The sequence below is a fragment of the Canis lupus genome, chromosome 7 (assembly GCF_048164855.1).
Source record: "Canis lupus baileyi chromosome 7, mCanLup2.hap1, whole genome shotgun sequence".
Classification (NCBI taxonomy): Eukaryota; Metazoa; Chordata; class Mammalia; order Carnivora; family Canidae; genus Canis; species Canis lupus.
In genome coordinates this window covers 5,421,739-5,445,019 of record NC_132844.1, presented here as the reverse complement: position 1 = coordinate 5,445,019, position 23,281 = coordinate 5,421,739, and the positions used below count along the sequence as shown (strand labels likewise).

The following is a 23,281-nucleotide window of genomic DNA, read 5'->3' as shown; positions in this document are numbered from 1 at the left end:
ACTTTCCGAGCCCTGGGGGGCGGGGGTCCCCGGGGAGGGGGGAGACCCCAGAGCCTGGGGGGGACGAGCTACTTTCCGAGCCCTGGGGGGCGGGGGTCCCCGGGGGGGGAGGGGAGAGACCCCAGAGCCTGGGGGGGGACGAGCTACTTTCCGAGCCCTGGGGGCGGGGGTCCCCGGGGGGGGCGGCCTCCGAGCCTGGGGGGGGACTAGCTACTTTCCGAGCCCTGGGGGCGGGGGTCCCCGGGGGGGGCGGCCTCCGAGCCTGGGGGGGACGAGCTACTTTCCGAGCCCTGGGGGCGGGGGTCCCGGGGAGGGCGGCCTCCGAGCCTGGGGGGGACAAGCTACTTTCCGAGCCCCGGGGGGCGGGGGGCCACGGGGGGGTCGGCCTCCGAGCCCGGGGGGTGGACAAGCTACTTTCCGAGCCCTGGGGGGCGAGGGGCCACGGGGGGGGGCAGCCTCCGAGCCCTGGGGGGCGGGGGGTCACGGGGCGGGGGCGGCCTCCGAGCCCGGGGGGTGGAGAGGCTACTTTCCGAGCCCTGGGGGGCGGGGGGTCCCCGGGGAGGCGGGAGGCCTCAGAGCCTGGGGGGGACGAGCTACTTTCCGAGCCCTGGGGGGCGGGGGTCCCCGGGGAGGGGAGAGACCCCAGAGCCTGGGGGGGACGAGCTACTTTCCGAGCCCTGGGGGGCGGGGGTCCCCGGGGAGGGGAGAGACCCCAGAGCCTGGGGGGGGACGAGCTACTTTCCGAGCCCTGGGGGCGGGGGCGGGCGTCCCCGGGGGGCGGCCTCCGAGCCTGGGGGGCTGGCGGGGAAAGGCGCATTCCTAACGGGGTGCGGGGGTGACGTCACGCTCTAGCGGTCGCGTGGCCGCAGGTGCGCGGCGGGCTGGGCGCGGGGATGCGCAGGAGAAGACCTCGCGCTCGGGCCCCGCGGTACGGCTTCTGCCCCCCGAGAACGACGGGAGGGGGCGGCCGGAGCAGCGCCCGAATTAAGAGCCATCCCATCTCTGAATCCTGCCCGAAGCCATCGGGCCTCCCCCCGCGTTATGCAATGTGTGGGGGTGAAGGGGAGGGACCGCCAGCGACGACATCTGACGGCGGGGAGAGAACAGAAGTTACCGGGGCTTGATGTAAATCAGTTTAGCTCCAAACACACCCCTCCCTGCCCTGCTGCCTCGCAGAGATACAAAAGGACGAATTTATCTTTCGGCAAAATGCTCCCCAGCTGGTCTTTCCATCACCACCTTGACCTTAATTAATCAGCCTGAACGCTCACAGCCTGAAGCCCGGCGCTGACTGTTCATTTGCGATTGTTAAGGATCCTTTCCCACAACCCAGAGGAGGTCTGGGCTTAGGGTTTGGGTTGGGTGTGGCCACGTGTTTTTATGCGCTACACTTTGATTTCCTTTACCTCCACGTGAGGCTACCCCCCACTCGCCTGCCCCCTCCCCGGACACCCTGCGGCCTGGACAACTGGAGCCTCCCCCCCCCCCCCCGCCCCCAATCTCAGGAATCTGCCATCAGGAGCCCGCCTCTCTAAAAATCTAATTTAACTAAGACCCAATCTATTCTTTGTCACTCTACAAAGCACTTGAGCTATTTCTCTGCATCTAACAACCCCATCTAGTCCGTTCCCTGGGCCACATCAGTCCTTAGGCTCCTGATTGTTTCATTATGATGGACTTTGGGGTTTTTTTTTTTCTTAGATGCAGCCCTCCAGCTGTCGCAGATTAGCTTTGTTTTAAAGAATCCAAGCAAGTACATTTTCCTGATACAAATTTTTAGGGAAAACCTCCCATCCTGTGACTATTTAAATAACGAATTTGGGTGTCAGACTTGAACTATGTGCTGAATCAGGACTCTGCCTTTCAGAAGCTGTGAGACTTGGGACGAGGTACTTAACCTCTCTCAGCCTCCCTTCTCCCATGTGTAAATAGACCTAGATGTCTGGTAGGGTACAAAGACTGCATAAAATATTAAATGTTCAGTAACCTAAATAATACATGGCTCCCAGAAGGTACTCATTTGATGGTAATTCTTTTCTTTTTTTTCCCATTAAAGAAAACCCTGGATGTTATCATGAAAAATGAAATTGAAGCATTGATTCCAAAGTAGGTAAACATAAGAAGGGATAAGGCGATTTATAAATATCTTATACATTGTCTAGAATTAGAGGAGTATCCAACAGTGGGGGGAAAAAAACCCAACTACTAAGACTCACAAATGTACTCCATTAGGTTGTATAGTGGTGTAAAACTGTTTAAGACACTATGCATATTGTTTTCGATGAACCTGAATCACCAATGTCTGATGTAGACTTTGCTAGAGGTTTTATTTTCTATGCAACCGACGCACAGCCCCTAACTAAAGAAATAATCTTTTGAAGATTATGATATCACTAACTTATGCACTCTGCTCATGGTTGAGTTACTCTCCAGAGGGAAAACATGAGGAGTATCCTATATTATGAAAATGGGGACATTTAATAAAATCTGGACTGGAGGTGGGAGGGGGCACACAGAACAGTGTAGCTCTTGAAGAAAATGGGCAAGATGACCTCATATTTTCCCTTATCTCATTTCTGTGATTCTCTAATAATGTTTCCATTATGAGGGAAAAAACCAGATGAAGTGCAATATTTAAATGCTCTTTTCCCTCATCTTTCCGGACTGTCTCTATGTGTTTATTACTAATAAAAAGGAACTATTTATGTGTACCACAGCATCATTAATTTTCTAGGAAGAAATGTCCCATTTATAACTTCCACACTTTTCCCTGTGTTGTGGATGATAACCAATAGTGAAATGGGTTTGTTGGTAGGCCGGTGAGGACAATCTGATCACTGATCACTGCCTTAGCTGACAAGAAATCTTTCATTCATGTTGGCTTTTCTCGCAGAGTTGAACTTGTCATGTTTTGTTTCTGGATATGTTTCAAAAATGCAGATAATCACTAACCACTGAGTTGTAGGTTGGTTACTTAAATGTGCAGGTCAGCAAATCACAAAAGCAGTTTTCATCAGATCACAAATTATCCTTCTTGAGGTTTCAGCCACAAAATGAGTAAAAGAGATCATTTTTATTGCTAATCTCGTGGACACCATACATTTAAATTAGCACACATGCTGTAGTGTAGTGGTTCTTGATCAGGGGTAATTTTGCCACCCCGAGGATAGTTGGCAATTTCTGAGACATTTTTGGTTGCTACAATGGGTGAGGATGGAAGGAAGATGCAACTGGCATCTAATGGGGAGAGACCAGGTATGCTGCAAGATAGCCTCGAATACAAAGAATGGTATTCTCCAACAAAGAATTATCCAACCCCAAATGTCAATAGAGCTGAAGTTGAGAAACCTTACTGTAACAACAGATGTTAATATGGCAACTTTTAATTACAGACTGTCCAAAGAGAAAACAGAAGCCAAGAGACGAGGCTCTTCACCTCTCCAAAGTGATTATTTCCCTTTCACTGTGAAGTATCCTGCCCGAATTAAAGTAATCAAATTTAGAAAGGAATAGAACTAGAACATCTAGCATCAGCATCTTTCCCCCACTCCCACCCCCACCCCATCCATGTAATACACGCTCTTTGAGGAGAATATACACAAAGCAAAAGAAGATGTCAACAATCATTCGCGTACCACGATTCAGAGAAAGCTGTCCTGTAAGACTTCTATGTGCATAGTTTACAAAAATGAAAACAGTATACTATTTATTTTTTTTTTAATTTTTATTTATTTATGATAGTCACAGAGAGAGAAAGAGAGGCAGAGACACAGGCAGAGAGAAGCAGGCTCCATGCACCGGGAGCCCGACGTGGGAATCGATCCTGGGTCTCCAGGATCATGCCCTAGGCCAAAGGCAGGCGCCAAACCGCTGCGCCACCCAGGGATCCCTACATATTTCTTTATAATCTGCTTTTGTCTGTGATACAAATATTTAGCTATTGAATCATATGATGTCTGAGATTTGATTAGAAACAATCCAGTGGGAGATGACTTGGGGTATAAATGAAGCAGGAAGAACCTTGAGTTTATAATTGTTGTAGCTGGATGCTGGGGTTCACAGATCTCTATAATTGAGCACGTTTGAAATTTTCTGTAGTAAAAATGTCATTAAACAGTAACCTGTTAACCTGTAACACAATTCTTAATGGCCACATGTGTTATGATCTAACCAATCTTCTGCTGTTGAGCAATTAGATCATTTCTGAGTTTTCATTTTGTAAACAATACTGTGATGGACATCTTTGTAGCTAAATCTGATGGATCTGAGATGGACTGAAGGGAAAGAAAGAGGTCATGAATGATTCCAAGGATTTTTCTGAGTACTTGCAAGAACAAGTTTCCATTAATTAAGAAAGAAAAGATTTAAAATTAAGAGTAACTTGGGATGGAAAATCAAGAGTTTGATTTTGACAGTCACATTAAATTTTGGAAGCCTATCAGACATGTAAGTGGAGATGTCGAGTAGGTAGACAGTCCCATTTAAGGACTGGAATTCAGGGGAGGAGTGAGGGCTGGAAATATATATTTTAGATCATGGGCATATTGATGTTAAATAAAGGAGCGAAGAAATATTTGATTTCTCCAGGTCCGTTAATTTACGATAAAAAAGATGAGGAATCAACAAATAGGCACCGAAATAGGTAGAAAGTAAAGGAACAGAATGTGATGTCCCAGAAACCACGTGAAGAAAGTATTTCTAGAAGGAAGACACTGAGAGGTCTAATAAAATGTGAGCTGAAAAACTGCCTGTGAGATTCGGCAACCTGATGCCTTGTTTATTATCATCTTTCCCAACTACAAGGGAAGCTCCATGAGTTCCGGGACTTCGCTTCGGTTATTTCTACAATCCCAGTTCCTAGAACTGTTTTTGAAATATAGTATGCGTTCAATAAATAACTGTTGAAACAAAGAGGGACAAATAAATCAAATCTGTGTGCATTTGTAATTAGTTATAATTCCTAAGAGTAGAATTACTAAGTTCAAGCAAAATTGTAGGTCTTTTGATATGAAGGGCTATTACTAATTTTTCAATCCACCAAAAAAGCCTGAATCAATCCCACTGAAAGTCCATCCACTATTCCCTTGTTGTTATCAGTGGGAAACCTCAAAAAATAGCTTGAGCCAGCCTCTGGCAGACAGATGAACCAAGCAGTCTATTTTTAGTTCCCTCCCACTCTGCTCTCACTGCGCTAGAACCCACATTTGATTCCCCCTCAAGTGCCCATCTCTAGGATTGTGTCCATTCGTTTCATCCTCCCCACCCTAAGGACGTAGCTGAATATTAAGATAGCAGTTCAACATCATGGTAAAGCAAGAGCTCAACCAAGATGAAAGCGTCCAAGACCTAGAAGAGCAAAGCTGTAATAGACTCACAGACACTGGAACTGCTGCTTGGGTCCGGGAGCCCTGCCTAAAATCACATCACTGCTTGGTCCACAACCTAATAAAGCTGGCTCTGAGCTAGCCTTATGGAAAATGCCTGGGGAATGGCCTAATGCCCTGACCTGCCTGGGAGAGAGATCCTGAGCCTATCCTGCTTCCTCTGAATCTCCAAAAGCTGTGTCCTCCCATTCCCGGTGTTTAACTTACGCTAGCACATGTGGACTTGCTTTATCTTTCCTCTTCCTAGGCTGTTTCTCAAACATACAGCGTAGTCTTACCTCTGTATGGCTGCAATGCCCTGCATGGGATGGGCCTCAAGCACATCTCGGGAACTGTTGACAAACAACCGACATCACACCCAACCAGGCTGAAGTCAGACCCAAGATAGCACATTTCTCCCAGCACCTGTTGCTCATCCATCCTACCCCCAAAAAAGAATCATACTCAAACCTGTATTGGATGACTCAAAGGTACTACCTCCAACCTGGTACCTTTTTTACCCGAGGGACTTGGGAAAAAGCAGGGAATGCTTTGTGTAAGCTAGTGGAAAAGAGGAACTAAAACCAAAGATGTGCATATGGGGAGGACAGTACGTGGATGGGGTAGAAATTATGGGGGCTGATGGCTCTTAGGTAAACCCTCAACCCAGACAGGAAGTTCAAAAGAGACACACTCCACACATACACACACAGACTGGATTCTGAAAACACATGTGAGACATCATTAGATAAATTTATTTACAGACGTTAACTCTCACAATGAGCCAGTCCTGGGTTTTATGACAATAAAGCAGCTCAGGTTAAGAATTATCAAAACACGGCCTATTTCATAGGACCACCTATGGAGCATTTCCCCTCCCTCACCCTTGGCTCATCTTCTCATTATGACACATGCCAGAAATAATCTCCCAGCTACAGATCACTTTGAAGTCGGAAACATTCCTGGTTGAGATTTTCCCAAAGTCAAGGGCTTAAAAAAAACCTTTTAAGGTCAGAAAAGATCACCAGGGAACTGACAGGATAAAGTGAAGCTCAGCATGCCCAAAGGCAAAAATCTTCAGGCTCTGTCATTTCAACTTAGCTTGTGAATATATTAAAAATCCCGAGGTCAAAAGCCATTTTACTTTCTCATCACATTACGGCTCTAGCCCCGGAGAAAGCATACAAACTGCATTATTTTCAGATCATGACGCAGGGATTCTCAGACTCAAGCGTGTGTGAGAACCACCTGGGGAGCTGCTTAAATGTAGGTCAGAAGCCCCACCTCCAGAGATTAACAGAGGCGAGCCCCCCCACCCCCAATCTTTATTTTAACGTGTTTCAGGTGGTCCACGGCTAAACTGTTAGCAGTCTTGGCACAGAGGTCCCCCAGCCATGGAAATTGTTGAGGCTCAGGGGTGGGATGTAGGGAGTGGTTGTTTCAAGGTGACCATGTATCTGTGGGTGCAAATATTCCCCCTCAAGCCTCTAAGTACACTTACTAAGAAAGTTTTAAGTTTTAACAAAGGGGCTTCAGAATTCAAAAGTTCAGGAGCCCCAGGGCCAGCTGTTCTCTTCTTCCCATGACTCCTTCCTGCCTGCCTGCCCTCCCGCCCCGGGAGCACTAGCCGGGCTGCAATGCCATTCAGCTCAGGGGACCCCGGAGAGTTAAGGAGACGTGGTCTCGGGAAGGTAGATTAAGGAACAAAGCCAAAAAGTCAGTGAGAAGCAAAAGACCCTAATGTAAGGTAGGCTTCCCTTAAACTACTCACTGGCAGTGTAGCCTTATACCAGTTACCTTACCTTTCCGTGCCTCGGTTTCCCCACCTGTGAATTAGGGATAGGAGCGCCTGGGTGGCTCAGAGGTTGAGTGTCTGCCTTTGGCTCAGGTCATGGTCCCAAAGTCCTGGGATCTTGTCCCGCGTCGGGCTCCCTGCAGGGAGCCTGCTTCTCCCTCTGCCTGGGTCTCTGCCTCTCTCTCTCTCTCTCTCTCTCTCTTTCTGTGTGTGTCTCTCATGAATAAATAAAGTCTTTTTTAAAAAATGGGGATAATAATAGTAGCTTCCTATGTAATGACTAAATAAGTGGGTCTATGTAAAGAACCGAGACTCCCGTGCCTGCCCCATAGGAAGTGCCACCGTGAGTATGCCAAGTGTCACGACTGCTCACTGGAAGTCAGAAAGGACATGGCTTTTCATCCTGCACTGGGTCATATTCCTCTTGCCTTCGCGTTGACGGGTTTGCTTGGGGCCTGGGCTCACGGCCTGCACTGGCCCGACTAAGAGGGGCAATGAAAACCGCACCTGGGGCCTGTGCTGCCCACCCAGCCCCCTGCCTTTTTCCATGACGGTCATCCCAGGCCAGGGAGTGTCCTTCTAAGCTTTCCACAATTTCTGGGAAAGCAGCCCGATCCAATGGAACCGAGGGTCTCTTCCTTCCCGCCTTGCCGGGCAGGTCCTAAACGTGCCCTTCCTCCCTTGCGGCTCTGGGGCCCAGAGAAGCACACGCCGCTCTCCGCTCTCCCCTCGGAGTTCTCCTCTCCGCTTTTAGCGGGGCCCCGAGTTCCCTGCCAGGGCCATCGCCGCCCCTAGGACAGCGTGCAGGTCCCACTCACTTGATCTGACCTTGCACCTGACACAAAGGCCATCGCGGAGCACACGTGCCCCCTCCCCTGACACCTCCTAAAGGAATGTTCCCGAGCAGAGGCCCCCTGAGGATCTGCAGGGAGGGAGGAGGCCTGGATCTGTGTCCCTCCTCTGTCCCCCACCCCCACTCCCCCGGTGACTTAGACGGTTGCTCAGGGAGAGGACACAAAGCTGTCTGCGAGAATGCTGCTGTTGCCAGGAGGACAGGAAGCCGGAGAATGAGCTGCCCTCACAAAGGGCGGGCAGGAGAAAGGCGGCTCTAAGCTGGACCACAAAGAAGGGGGGACGGTTTCCACGCCTTGCTAACACTGTGGGTGTGTGGCTCCCATTAGTTGCTTCAACCGCAAAGTATGAGATCACTGGAATAGGTTTTTATTAGCTGCGGCTCTTATTTTAACATCTTTGTGGGTTCTTTAATTCAGCCTCTCACGTGGGGTGCGGTGGGGGGAATTGTTATATTAAAAACCAGGAAACAAATTCCAGTTATTGCTCTGACTTTGGCCCCCAGGTATCCCAGCACCTAACTCTCCCGGCAGCAATTGTTCACCAGCCTAAGTCCCACGGCGGATGCGGATGCGGGGATGGGCATGGTGAATTATTTATTTTTGCCTCCCTGCAGTAACCAGTGTCTTGCACAGAGAGGAGCTCAGTGAAATGTGTGCAACCGTAGGTTCGGAGCACCCTGCCATGCTGGATGCGGTGTATATGAACCCAAACATCAGGCACCCCCCATCCAGCCAGGCACCCCCACTGGCTATACTCCAACCCCCCACTGCCCTTTCCTGCCTCTAGACCTTTGCTTATGCTATTCTTAACTGCCTGAAAGGATCGCCCAGTCCTGGAGATGGGGAGGTCGTGGACAGGTTTGGAAAGGAGCAAGCCGAGCAATTTGGATTTTCTTTAATGAGCAATGGGGAGTTGCTGATGGTTTGTGAGCAGAAGATACTTGGATGGATTCAAGGTAGAACCTGATTAAGACCTTTATAGACCCTAAGAACGCATGCAGATCAGGGCACTCCCAAACCTCCACCTTATAGACCTCAAAATGAAAATAGTACCAAATAGTGAAACACAAAACATCAGATATACTGACAGTGAAAAAACTTGAGTCTACGTCTTCTGAATGTAAAATTCTGAATGCAGAAAGAGGACTCTTCCCCACACCTTTTTCTGCCTTTCCTTTCTACCCAAAACTGCAGTGGTTTCATCCTCTCAGAAGTTGATAGAATTCTATAAGGCTTGAACGCAGAGATCTAACAAAATTCAGTGGCCATTGCCCACCTGTGCATGTTCTTCACACAAAATTAGGTGATGGTGCAGCATAATTGCTTCAGGATAAATCCTCTTGCTTTGGCTGCAGCCTCACAGAAGGCACTGGGAATAGCCTCAGAGCACTGCTGTAGGATAGCCAAGTGTCTAAAGTGTCTTTTCCTTGAAACCCTTAAAAGCCGATGAACTCTCAAGATAATCTTGATTTTGTCCTCCTAAGTTTGGTGGGCAATGATGAAAATAGTTCGCGAACCACAAAATACAATCATATGCCAGCCTTCGATTTCAGAAGGGTGAGATTGCTATTGTAACTGGTGAGCACTGGCACTGCATGTAACCAAATCCTTCATTTTGCCTAATTCTGGTTCAAAAGCAAAAGGGTGCTGATTTCACGAGCGTCCTCCAGCCTTGAGCTGCTTTAACAAATTAAACACGAAAAGGAGATACCGTAAGGTGTCACTGATAAATAAAAATCAAAACTAAATCCACAATCTGTCACCATCAGGTCTCTCTAAAGCAGAGAAACCCTTTTTTACATAAAAGTCTTCATCTTGTCGACCTCCATGCTCTAATGAAATACAACTATTTCTGTGTAGCTTGTTTCAAATCCCATGTTAAACAAAGAGAAGTTCCATTATCTTTCGGGCTTTAACATCCCAGGATAAATTGGCTGTTCGTCTATTATTCACCCACCACTGTTGGAAATTAAGTCTTTGTTACCGACAGGGGTAAATCTGAGCTGGGCAGATCAATAGAATTATTTCTCTCCTCAGACAATAGAAGTTAGGAAGAGAATGATTAGCAATGTCTTCTTTTTTTTCTCTTTTCTTTTTTCTTTTTTTTTTTTTTAATTCTGCCTTTCATTAGCAGTTCATGCTCCAGAAAAGGCCTTTTGAGTTGCTGAACAAAAGGCGGTTCCTAAGGTTCAACAGCTTCATGTATCAGGGAAATTTTCTGCAACTCTGAAACCTAAGTACCTGGCAAAAAATAAATTAATTAATTTTAAAAAAACACATATTCTGTATGCAGTCTGGTGTCAGAACCGTAGGAAAGCCTTCATAATTAACACTCTTTGAATGTTATAGGTCAATGCTAAGTCCTGCGTTACTACGTGGAAGACCATCAATAGCCATAAGGGCCGAATAAAAAGAAGAAAGCACAGACTAAACAAAATGCTTCGGCAATAAGAATAGCAGCTCTGCTCTCTGCAGACAGACTGCTCTGACTGGCTTCACGCTTTGGCCCCACGTGGTTTCTTTGGAAACTACTTGTCATGAAATTTTATGATCTGTTAAAAAAAAAAAAAAAGGAAAAAGTGTAAGAATATATCTTCTTACCTACCTCACAAGGATGTTGGAAAGATTAAAATTAGATAGTTGTGAAAGTGTTTCCAATTCTCCTAGGAAAGATTGCAGAAATGCTTTGTGGATAAGCTTGTTCTTTGGAACTTTAAAATACTCGTAATGATCCCAGCCCACAGCCTTCTCCCATTAAAAGCCCGGGATTCTGCTGACCAAGCAGGCGGCTCCCTTGTCCCTGAATAGCTCTTTACAATCATTCCAACTTGAAGCCCAGAAGTATTTAATACATGAGTGACAAAGAGCAAAGCAGAATGGCACCAGCCCTCCAAAGCCTCCCCGGGTTAGTCAGAAGAGAGATTCCAGCGGCCTTGCGTGGTCTGACAGTGGAGGTAGTCCCGTTACCCTTCTCCCTTCCTATCCCCCTATTCTTTGGGTCCCTCCAAATGAAAGAACTAGCAAATGCCTTGCCCGCTGTTCACATACCTCCTTCGCATCTCTGCATACGAGCATCTCCTCTTCCTTTAGCCCTAACAGGAAAAGGCGCGACCCACCCTCAGCAAAATGTACCTTCGACGTGTCCACACTCCGCACACCACACCTCTGTCGACAGGCACTTCCAACTCCAGCAGAGCCCCGATACGTGTGGATGTCCCAGACGCTTCCACCTTCTACTCCACAGCGCTTCCCACCCAAATTCTACATTATCAGAACCAACTCTCAACTGGGATCTGCGTAACAGTCACACGAAGTTGTAAGTCCCGGGGATCTGCTTAGGGAGCTACAGCTTCCTAAATATTTTTGCCTCCTTTTCCTCTCCTTTCAGACTCTGACACACCTTCCCTCCCCATCCTGCAGGCAGATTCTCTCCCACAACCTATCATGCCCAGGGAGCCAGACGGAGAGGAAATCCCATCACGTTAAAAATCAGTATGTATTACAAGAGATGGTCCAACGGGGGTGTGAGGCACACAGCAACAGTTTGGAGAGGGGTGTGGAAATGAAATCCTCAGAGTTGCATTTCAAGTGAAATTGGAGGGCCAGAAACTCAGGGGATAGAGGGCATCCCCTGTAGTCACTCAGCTTGGGAGCCACCCATGCGACCTACCCGCTGACCTGATCCTGATTACAGGGCTGCATGCTACCAGGCCCTGGGGACTGAGTGGTGCAGAGCACGGTGGTGGCTTCTCAGCACCACCATGGTGGCTGTAGAACATTCAGTTGCAGACAACAGATGCTACCCTTAAGTTCATGAAAGCAGAAAGGTACCTATTTCCAAGTATTATGTGGCTTCCTAAATCATGGGAAAGTAGAGGAGCAGGTGCTGACCCAGCTACCTAGAACAGCTCACAACCGCCTCTGCCATTGTTGGGAAAGTAGCTGCTATTGCTATGGGGTGCAGCCGACTCAGGAAGTAGTTGATGTGGAGCTGTGACGCCTCTGCCACCATCTGCTCCAGCAGGAGTGGATGTTTCTGGCCCTGCCTCTTTCCACATTTTACTCAGTTCCAAATCCAAGTTTCATAGAAATGCACCAGTCCCAAAGAGCCTAAATCACATATGGAACACCGTTAAGAGAGTCTTGGAAATGTAGTTTTCAGCTTTCAAGTCTCCACAGGACAAAAAGTCACATTATAAAAAGGAAGAAGTGTTGAGCAATTCTACTACATTGTATTCCAAATGAATCAGGAAAACGGAAGACCAGTCTGGAAATATTACATACCTTTATTTAACTACTTTCTGTGAAACATTTTTTCAAGTGCCTTCCACTTTTCCCAGGCTCAGGTAAAGAAAAAAAGGACAAAATTCAATTTTTTTTTTCTCAATGCCCCAAAACCAAAACCATAAACATTGATTACTATGCTGCAAATAGATGTATGTACACACACACACACACACACACACACACACACGACACACACCTTTACTCATAACAACATAAGGTGGCATACTCCTGACTATTTCAGTCCTCATTTCTATAACTGGTCACAAGGTTGAAGCCAGTATTTATAAAACTACCTTCCTCCAGTATCCATTCCATACTCCCTTTGCCTTCAGCAAGCACCTCAGCTGGTCATGGTCCTTTACCTGGTGGGGTGACCCAAACCTTCATTCCTGAAGGGTCTGGGCCACTAGTCCTGCCAGGACTGGGTTGTTGTACTCCTGACCTTAGTCACAGAGAATGGTAATAGTAAGAGACACTCTAAAGGATCTCCTATATTCCAAACAAACTTTTCCTTCCATCCATGGTGGAGGACTAGTCCAATTCCCGCCTCCCCCGCCTTGGTAGCCAGGATCAATCACACAGGCAATACCATAACCCCCTTCTTTGCCTGCCGATTCAGAGGACCCCAAAGTGATGGGGTGGTCATCTTTACTTCCAGTTCAAAAAGATCATTATGTCTACTTCTGGAACTACTGAAACCTCTAGGCAAGCAGAGACTAAGTTATGGGAAGAGGAAGCAAAAATTTTGCTAGTGAGTCACTAACGGTAATAGTAAGCACTGCCATTCCCGTTTCCACCCCTTGATTTCTGGATCTGTGAATCCTGATTATGAGAGAAATAGCACTATATACTGGATGCTGATTCAGAAGATAGGACAGCCTTCTGGGAAGCTTGCCCCAGCTCTGCAAGGTATTGCCACCTACATAGCACTATAACTGAGTCTTCAAAAGGCCATTTCTCTGCTGCTTCGGGATGAGTGGGAAACATGATAAGAACAGTGAGTTCCATAAGCATGGGCCCATTGCCATACTTCTTTTGCTAGGAAGTGAGTTCCTTGATCAGAAGCAATGCTGTGTAGAATAATATGACGGTGGATAAAGCATTCTGTAAGTCCACAGATGGTAGTTTTGGCAGAAGCATTGTGTGTGGTGAAGGCAAATCCATATCCAGAGTAAGTGTCTATTTCAGTAAGAACAAAACATGCCCCTTTCATGCTGGAAGTGGTCCAGTGTACTCAACCTGTCACCAGGTGGCAGGTGTCCTATCAGGGACTTAGTATTGGTCTCCACTGCTGGCAGATTGACCTTGGCAGCAGTAGCCATAGTCAGGTTGCCTTTGGTGATCGGAAGACCATGTTGTTGAGCCCGTGCATAACCTCTATCTCTGCCACCATGGCCACTCTGTTCATGAGCCCATTTGGAAATGACAGTGGTGGCTGGAGAAAGAAGCGTGTTGGTATCCACAAAACAGGTCATCCTATCAACTCAACTATTAAAATCGTCCTCTGCTGAGGTCACTCTTTGGTAAGCGATGCACATGGGACACAAATATCTTCACATTCAGAGAGGTCTACCCACATACCTCTTCCCCAAATGTCTTTGCCACTAATTTTCCAATCACGTTCCAATGTCCCAGCTACTCAACCAGACCATTAGCTATAGCCCATGTATCAGAAGATAATCACACAACTGGCCATTTCTCCTCCCAAGCAAAGCGAACAACTCGGTAAAGTTCTACCCACTGGGAGGATTTCTCTTCACCGCTGTTCTTCAGGAATGTACCAGGAAGGGGCTGTAGCTGTTTACTTTCAAGTAGTGCCTGCATACCATGCAGAACCATCTGTAAACTGGGCCTGAAACGTCTCCTCTACTGATCATAAGCACCTCCCCATGAGTCCACAGGTGCAGGCTGGGAAAGAGAAGGCAGTGTAGCAGGAGTGGGGACTATAGGCATTTGGGCCACTTCTTCATGTAACCTAATTATGTCTTCAGGATCTGCTTACATCCAGTTGCATACATTGCACTTACGTTTGATGATGGAGTACTGCTGTGTAAGCTCAACTTTATAGTTGGGGGTCAGATAACACCCAGCTCATGTTGGGCAGCTCAGGTCTCATGGTAACTTGGTAGTCCATGATTAAGTCTTCAGTCCCTAGTAAGGCTTAGTAGCAAGCCAAGAGCTATTTCTCAAAAGCAGAGCAGTTATCTTCAGAGGATGGGAGGGATTTGCTCCAGAATCCTAAGAACCTCTGCTGGTGTTTACCTATAAGAGCCTGTCAAAGTTTCCAAAGAGCATCCCTATGCCACAGACACTTCAAGCACGGACGTATCTACTGGATCGTATGGCTTGAGTGGCAAGGGCAGTTTAACGCAGCAACCTGGACCTGTCGCAGTGCCTTCTCTTGTTTTTAGACCCACTCAAAACTAGTAGCTTTTCAGGTCGCTCAGTAAATGGGCCAGAGAAATACACCCAAATGAGAAATATGTTGCCTCCAAATTCCGAAGAGGCCCACTAGATGTTGGGCCTCCTTTTTGGTTTTAAGAGGGGCCAGATGCAATCATTTTCATTCACCTAAAAGGGATATCGTGACATGCAACTACTAGACACCAGAAATTTCACTAAGGTAGAGGTCCCCTGAATTCTTGTCAGGTGTATACCACCCACCCTCTGACACAAAAATGTCTTAACAATAAATCTAAGGAAGTTGCTACTTCTTGATCACCAGGTCCCATCGGCATGATGTCATCAATATGATGGACCAGCATGATGTCTGGTGGAAGGGAAAGGCAATCAAGGTCCCTGCAAACTGAATTATGTCATAGGGCTGGAGAGTTGATATACCTTTGAGGTAGCAGAGTGAAGGTGCATTGCTGGCCTTGCCAGCTGCAAGTAACTGTTTCTAATAAACCTTATTGACAGAGACAGAGAGAAAAGCATTTGCCAGCTCAACAGTCACATAACTATTGACTACTAACAGGGGACCTACTTCTTTGCTAAAACAATGAAACCATATGTGGTACAGCAGCTGCAATAGAGCCACCACCTGAATAAGCTTACAGTAGCCCACGTCATTCTCCAAGATCCATCTGTCTGCTGTACAGGACACACAGATGAGTTAAATTATGAGGAGATGGTAGGAATCACCATCTTTGCAACTTTCAAGTCCTTGATGGTGGCACTTATCTCTGAAATCCCTCCAAAAATGTAATACTGCCTTTGGTTTACTATTTTCCCAGGTAGAGGCAGTTCTAGTGGCTTCCACTTGACCCTTTCCACCATAATAGCCCTCCATAGGTCAGCAAACCAGCGTGGAACTCTGCCAGCTGCTGAGTCGATCTATTCCAATTAACACATTCCAGAACTGGAGAGATAATCATGCGGTGGGTTTGGGGATCTACTGGGCCCACTGTGAGACAGACCTGAGCTAATACTCCCTTGATCACCTGACCTCCAAAAGCCCCTACTCTGACTACCGGCTCATATGATTGTGGAGCTTGAAAAGTCCCACAGTCTGCACTGTGCCAGGTAAAGACCCGAAAGCCAGTGGAGTGGATTGAAGACCTAGGAGCCAGTGGTGTAGATTCCAGCCGCAGTCTGAAGGCCTGAGAACCAGGAGCACCAAGGGTAGGAGAAGACTGATGTCCCAGCTCCAGTAGTCAGGCAAAGAGAGAGAAAGAGACAGATGGAGGGCAAGTCTTCCCTTCATGTACCTTTTTGTTCCTCTCAGGCCCTCTGTGGATTGGATGATATCCACCCACTGGGGAGGGCAATCTACTTCATTGAGACTACTGATTCACACGATAATCTCTTCCAGGAACACTGTCACAGACATACACAGATATGATGGGCATCCCATGATGGTGACTATTAAATTAACTGTCACAAGTGGTTACCTTTGGAGAGATGTAAAGTGGGAGGAGCATGAGAGAACCTTCTGAGGTATTGTAAATATTCCATATCTTCATCTGAGTGATAATTAAGTATATGTGTATTTTGTAAACTATACAACTATCTTTTATATGCCTTCCTATATATAAATTATACCTCAGAAAGGAAGAAAGGAAGGGAGGTGGGAGGGATGAGGGAGGGAAGAAGGAAGGAAGGAAGGAAGGAAGGAAGGAAGGAAGGAAGGAAGGAAGGAAGGAAGGAAGGAAAGAGGAGAAGAAGGAAGAAAAGAGGAGAAGAAGGAAGGAAGGAAGGGAGGGACAGTGAAAGTGTATGGGCTTCAGAACCAGGTAAAACCAGATCAAATTCTGACCATTTGCTAACTGTGTGAACTTGGACATGTTATTTAAATTTTGAACTTTAATCCTTCCAGGTATAAAATGGGAAGTGTAATATCTCTAACTTGTAAAATGTTAGAGTTAGTACATGTAAAAAGCACCTAGTCTATAGTAGGTGCTTAATCAATGTTAGTTTCTTTCTCTCCCCTCAAGTATCTCCTTTTCTTTTTAAGTCATTTCTACCATAGTCATCAACTACCATAGTTTTAAATATGCTGGTAACTCCCAAGTTTGCACTTCCATTCTGGGCCTGTCCCTAAACTCCAGGCTCATACATCCAACTGCATCCTCGACATCTCCCCTTGGGTGTCTAATAATTGAACACGCCCAACACTTCTGATTTTTTATACTTCCCACCCTCCAACTAAACCTTCCCCATCAGTGTTCTCCCTCTCAGAGCATAGCAGCTCTGTTCATCCAGATGCTCAGACCACAAACCTTGGAGTTAGCTTTACCTCCTCTTTGATTTTCACATCCTCCAAGATCCATTAGCCAATCCCATTTATATATATATATGCAGAATCCAGCCACTTCTTACTCCTTCCACCACCCTCGTCCAAGCTACCCTCCTCTTTCCCCAGATCATTGCAATGCCTCTCTCAGTACTGTCTCCCTTTTTGCTTTCTTGGCTTTCCATTCAGTTTCTTCTCCACACAGCAACCAGAGTAAAATCAGATCATGGTATTCCCTTATTCTCAACCCTCTGATAGTTTCCCATGGCACTTAGTACAAAATCTGAAATCCTCATCCTGGCCCCCAGTCCTAAACAATCTGACCTGACCTCTGACCTAATGTATTCCCACTCTCCTTCTTGCTCATTGCACCCAGACACACTGGCCTCCTTGCAGTACCTTATACAGGCCAAGCACACTCCACTTCTCCCACGCTCCACTCAGGACCTTTTCACCTGTTCTTCCCTCTGTCTAGAATATTCTTCTCCCAGATATTCACGTGGATTGTAATTCCCTCACTTTCCTTAGGCTTCCAGTCAAGAGCCACCTGCTCAGAAAGGCCTAACCACACCACTCTGTATAAAACAGTAGCCTTTAATCCTCCCTGTTTAAAATTTTTTTAAAAAATAAAAATTGAAAAAATAAATATAATAAAAATTTTTCTGTGTAGCATTTAATACCTCTGTACATTAGGGTATGTATGTGTGTTCTCTGTCTCCCATGATTGAATGAATATAAGTTCCCAGGTGATTGTGATGCACAGCCAGTATTGGAAATCTAGATCAGTGTGTCTTAATCCTGGTTACACATTAAAATCACCGAGATGAGGGTGGGGGATACTTTTTAAAATTTTGATGCCTGCTATCCCCACCCAAGAGCTGATAATTCTGTTGGTCTGTGGGTAGGCATAGGTTATCAAATTCTTGTTTTGTTTTGTTTTTTCCCATGCACAGTCAGGGTTGAAGACCTCTGGTCCAGACGGTCAAATAGAATTTTGTTCAGGAAAGCTAACTCACATTTGAGTGGGTGCAAAAGTAAGGCAAACCATGGGAGAAGACCAGACACACTAAGGGTGCCATCAGCGGGCAAGGCAGACAACGGGATTTGGGGGTCAAGATGGGATGGTCCAAGCTGAGACAAGGTATTGAGCTTGCCCAGAAGGCTTTCTGCCAATACAGTTTCCTGACTCTAGGCCCATTTTTTAAAAATTTTTCTCTCATTCCTCTCTTAGTAGGAAAAAAATCCCGGGCACAACAGGCTAGAGGCTGCAGAGATCACAAAAGCAGGGAAAGGACATAGCTTTCACCCATTCCCTTACCAGAGGACAGTCTTACGTTCCTTCCTGGGCCCAGCCTAGTAGAATAATGCCAGTGGGATGTGCAGCCTGGATGAGAGCACTGACGTAAAGACTCTGCTTCTAAGAAAATTTCCTTTGTCCTATGCCTTCTGGCTGCTTAAATCATCCAGTTGCCTCAGAATCCAGGCCATGACTGTGTTCTCTGTGGTACATAAGCTGCGAGATATTAGCAGTAGATATACTTTCACAGTTTTTAAGGAAAATCAATTAGAAAGCCAACAAAAGAGCTTGTTGAATGAGGCTTAGTAGTATTTTTTTTTTCAAATTTAAGCTGAGATAATCTGTCTACTAATGCCACATTGATAGTTTGCTCACCCAGTGATTCAACAAATGTTTATCTAGTACCAGGCTTCGTGTTTGGAGTTGAATAGAAAATGTTAAATGAATCAGAAATATTTCTGCCCACATGAAGGTTATAGTTTAGGACAGGGCAAGCTCTAGCCCTGATGCCAAATCTGACCCTTTGCCTATTTTTGTAAATAAAGTTTTATTGGAACACAGCCATGACCATTGTTTACAAAATATCTCACTGCTCTCGAACTATAGTGGCACAGTTGAGTGGTTGCAACAGAGACTGAATGGTCTGCAAAACCTAAAATCTTTACTACTGGGCCCTTTACAGAAGCAGTTTGCCAACCCTTGGTCTAGTGAATAGTTGGAATCTGTTTTCCCATCTCAAGGATCCACTTGTTTTTTTATAAGCTGACTGACAAGTGTGTTTTTGATTGAAAGGAGAGAATCTAATCTAATGGGCTCAAGGAGAAAGGAGGATTATGATAAAGTATTTCCCCCATGGAATCCGTGGACAGGAAATTAAATACAGGCATTACTCCTACAGCATGAGCTTTTGCCATACAAATTGGCCATAACTCGAGTCTAGTAATTAAAGAATATAATCTGCATTACTGAGAACACTATTGGTTACAACGAGAGCTTGACCAGGAACTAATAACATACTCAGCAGCTAGCGTATAAGAAAAACTGTTGCCTGAGCGACACAAGAGCTTTGTTTCGGTAGTTTTGACTTTGTTTACCCTAATAATAGGTGATAACAAAGGTAAAGGAGATAAGGATATACCAAATGTCCCTGATAGGTAATAAGCATGGACAAGATTTTTAAACAAAAGCTAAAAGCCACCAAATGCTAGACTTGTCCCGTGATGTTTAGATTTTAGTCTTAGGGCTATAAAAAGCATCCTTCTAATTGAAATTACTGTAGGAAAGATAACTTCTTTGGGGGAAATCTGAAACTCTCCAGTCTTCATCCATTCTCCCTCCTTAATACATGATTTTTCAAAAAGCAGTTTTTTTAAATGTGACGTTTCTGAGGAATGCAGAATTGACTGTCCCATCAGACCTCATGAGAAACTGGACTGGGTCAGGACCCGAGATCATTCTCGATGTTTCCCTATAAGTTCATGGCCCCTTAGGCTTCCTTCCCTGCTCTTCTCTGCCTCCTCTCTTTGCCTGGCTCCCCCTGTGAAAACCTGAACAACATGAACTGTAGGCCCAAGCCTACATGTCTTCAGAGCCTGCCATCACCTGGAACCGGTTTTAGAATCCCTTGGTATAAAGTCTTGAGACTCTAACTGGCTTCGCCCAGTTTATAGTTGGATACTTCCAGCAACGTCTGCTAAAACCTTAACCTCCACAGGGTCACCAAGCCAAAAGACTACATTTCCAGCTTCCCTTGAAGCTCAGTGTAGGCCTGAGGCTAAATCCCAAGCTGTGAGACATAAGCCAAAGTGTTGCTTGAGTCTCCTGAGACGTTCCCTTGGGGTTGGACATGATGACCTGTGGGCCAAGAGCGCAAGAGCCACACTCTTGAGGTAGAAGAGTATGAACCAGAAGAGCTCAGGTGACTGATGGAATCCCCGCAGCAGCGCTGGACTGCCCACATCCAAAGCTTCTTTTACGGGACGGAGAGATGCGTGCCCATCTTGTTTAAGCAACTGTTTGGGGGAGTTTCTCTCACTTGCAACTGAACCTAAACCTAACGGATGGTTTCCTCTGATCCAATAAGCTGTGACCAGAGAGGCAGGGCATGGGGGATACTGCTCCCCGAGAGTGAGCCCCCGGATCTGAGCAGATTTCCCAAGAAAATGGGTTTGGGCACAGCGGGCAAACCATTTGGAGTATTTGCAACACTGGCTGAGGTCCATTGCCAGACCACTCGGGTCAAGGCAGGGAAATACTAGGATACATACAAAATTTGAGGGTAGGGTAAAAATTTTTACATCAGGGTAAAAATTGCAATTCAAGGCTCTGAGTGGTGGCATCATGGGTAGCGTGGCTACAGGCCAGGTGGGCAGGTGCCCTGAGCAGATGGAAGTCAATTGTTCTGCTAATAATTGAAGAAACATTGGTTACATTCTTTCAGAGATCCGGTTAACTCATTCCCTTTGGCTACTTAGGGCTGTAATTTATAGGCAGCAAAGTCACTTAGGATAATAAAGCCCCCGGGCCTGGTAGCAAACTGCTGAGATTCTTCAAGAAGAAAGGGACCACTTAAACATCTCAATCGGCTTTTCCGGAGTGAATGATCCCCAGAGGAAACAGGTTTCAAATGTGTCTCCATCATTCACACTCTCAAGAAGAAAGATGAGAGGAACCAAGAAAAAATACTGAGAGTGCTACATTCATTTCAAAATCTGACAAGTTCGGAGAATCCTGGCACAGGTTTTTCCCCTACAGAACTGCAACTCTCAGAGGAGATCCCACCGTTATTTTCTTCCCTTTCTCTAAAAGCTCTTAGTGGATTGGGAAAAATTGGTTCAAATATCAATTGGCTTGAACGCGTCTTTTCAATAAAAAGAAGAATATGTCATTTTTGAAAATAGCCTTTCTTCTATACAACGGTGTCCTACTGGGCTGTGGTCTTTCTGCTTAGCTTCTTCCTGAGTGAATATAAGCCTAAAAGTATGAACATAACCTCTGCCTTCTGAAGAAGCCCCCAGCTGGCAAGGCCCTTTCCCTCCAAGCTGCCGTGTCCCTCTGGGTCAGAGGCACAGCGGGCCTGAGCTCAGCCACAAATGTCAGATGCCTGAAAGCAGAGATTTTAAGAAGGAAATTGGTTGTTCTCCATGTTCAGAAAAACATTTTAAAAGGTCTGTAATAGAAAACGGAGCGAGGAGGGGTGGGGTGGGGAGGGAGTGCTCCATTCTCTGGCCTTGGCACAGGTCACCAAGGAGGACAACAACCTACAGAAACAGGAAATCTTTGTGGAAATGAAGACCCTCAAAATGCGAAAAACAATGACGACTTATCCAGAGTTTGCTAGAGCCAGGGAGTTGGCCACCTTGACTCCAAGGCAGGGAGAAGAGTGGGGCAGCTGTAGAAGTAGGAAAAAAAAAAAAAGACAAGGCTTTAGGTATGCCCTAAGTGGAGGCTGAGTGAGCTAAGTAGAAGGGAGGCATCCGGGTGATTGGTTAGGGGTGCGTACGTGCTGTCTCTAGTTGGCCCTAAGTTGAAAATGGGCCCCAAATTAGGGAAGCTGTCAGCTATCAACCAAGTCCTGGCCATTTGGGGCCAATTGCTTCAGAAATGATTGGTTAGGGACGTCGGGGTGGCTCAGCAGTTATGCTCCTCCCTTCGGCCCAGGGTGTGATCCTGGATTGCCGGGGTGGAGTCCCACCTGGGGCTCCCTGCATGGAGGCTGCTGCTCTCTGAGCCTGTGTCTCTGCCTCTCTCTGTGTGTGTCTCTCATGAATAAATAAATAAAATCTTAAAAAAAAAAAAAAAAAAAAAAGATGGGTCAGCTTTCTGGATTGTTACTAGAGATGGCAATCTGGCTTCCTGCAAGTCCGACCCATAGCAGGCAGGCTCCCTGGGCTGGTTATTGTGGATAAGGGAGTTGGTTTCCTGAGCCCGCTGCCACAGGTTGGGGGTCAGAGTTCTATTTTTATATATAGCCTGGCCATCACCCATGTGTATATTCAGTGTCTCATCTTTCAGACAAAGGCAGCTGACTCTGGGCAGCTGACCTGCAGCCAGCAAGGTTATTCCCAGCATTTCTAGGGAGCCACTCTGGGAGGTGGCTAATTCCACAGGCCACCTTGCCCAGAAGCGCCAAAGGATGCACCACTCACGTGAGCACATCCCTCCTAGCTCCACGCCCTGAGATGACGGAGAAGGCAGGCACTGGTAGGGGTTACGGTGGCCCTGGAGTCCCAGGAGGAAAGGAGGGAAGAGTGCTCCAGAGTTCTCAGCTGCCGTTGTCGGCTCACACTCTGTGGGCAGGTTTGAGCAAATGCCAACGCGGGGGTCCCACACCACCCTCCAGAGATTCTAATTTAACATAGCAGGCTGGAAATCAGTATTTTTTTCAAAACTTCCCAGGTGATTCTAGTGTGCCGCCCAGGCTGGCAGCTAGCTGCTGACCAAAATGAATAAACCTCCACGAGACACGGGGAGCAAACATTTAGCAATTAGTGAAAATGAAATCAGGGCATGGAGCCATGACCATTTTCTCAAGAAGCCCTCAATCTTTGGGTCTTCCAGTTGAACTAGAAAAATAAAATGCAGACTGACATAGAGTAGCAAATAGAGCAGCACAGAGCGTGAGCCTGTGTATCTGGAATGGAAACACCGCAGGATCTAAACCTGGGCATAAGGAGCAAACGAGTGCACTTAACAGCGCCGTAAACACAACCGAACCAAACCTACCTTGAGCAGCAGTCTTGATCTTCATGATAACCATTAAACATTTTACGTCCTCTCTTTCAAATGCCATTTTACCATAACATTAGTTCTCACAGACTGTGATGAGCACACGCGCGCGTGCGTGTTGTCAACCCGCTTGTGTGTTTCTCAAATACTTTGAAGAGAACAGTCACATTTGGGGCATATAAACTCCCAAACCTTAAAAGAATCGCACACTCACTCCACACA

The 23,281-nt window shown here is 46.4% G+C and overlaps 1 protein-coding gene and 1 long non-coding RNA gene across 3 annotated transcripts in view; one reads left to right on the top strand and one right to left on the bottom strand.

Moving 5' to 3' along the window:
* METTL24 (methyltransferase like 24) overlaps window positions 1-23,281 on the bottom strand; it is a 147,879-nt gene that overhangs the window by 100,037 nt on the left and 24,561 nt on the right. The window contains exon 1 of one of the 2 annotated variants that reach the window (XM_072831782.1): window positions 23,057-23,075. The exons of the other annotated variant lie outside the window; for it this stretch is intronic. The gene's annotated coding sequence lies outside the window, so the exon portion shown is untranslated. Of the gene's footprint in view, window positions 1-23,056; window positions 23,076-23,281 lie in introns of those variants that run through there. 2 annotated transcript variants of the gene reach the window in all.
* Window positions 818-4,911, top strand: LOC140636517 (uncharacterized). The gene is made up of 4 exons (XR_012033717.1): window positions 818-1,338; window positions 1,702-2,106; window positions 3,393-3,697; window positions 3,884-4,911. It is a non-coding gene; the product is annotated as an uncharacterized lncRNA (long non-coding RNA).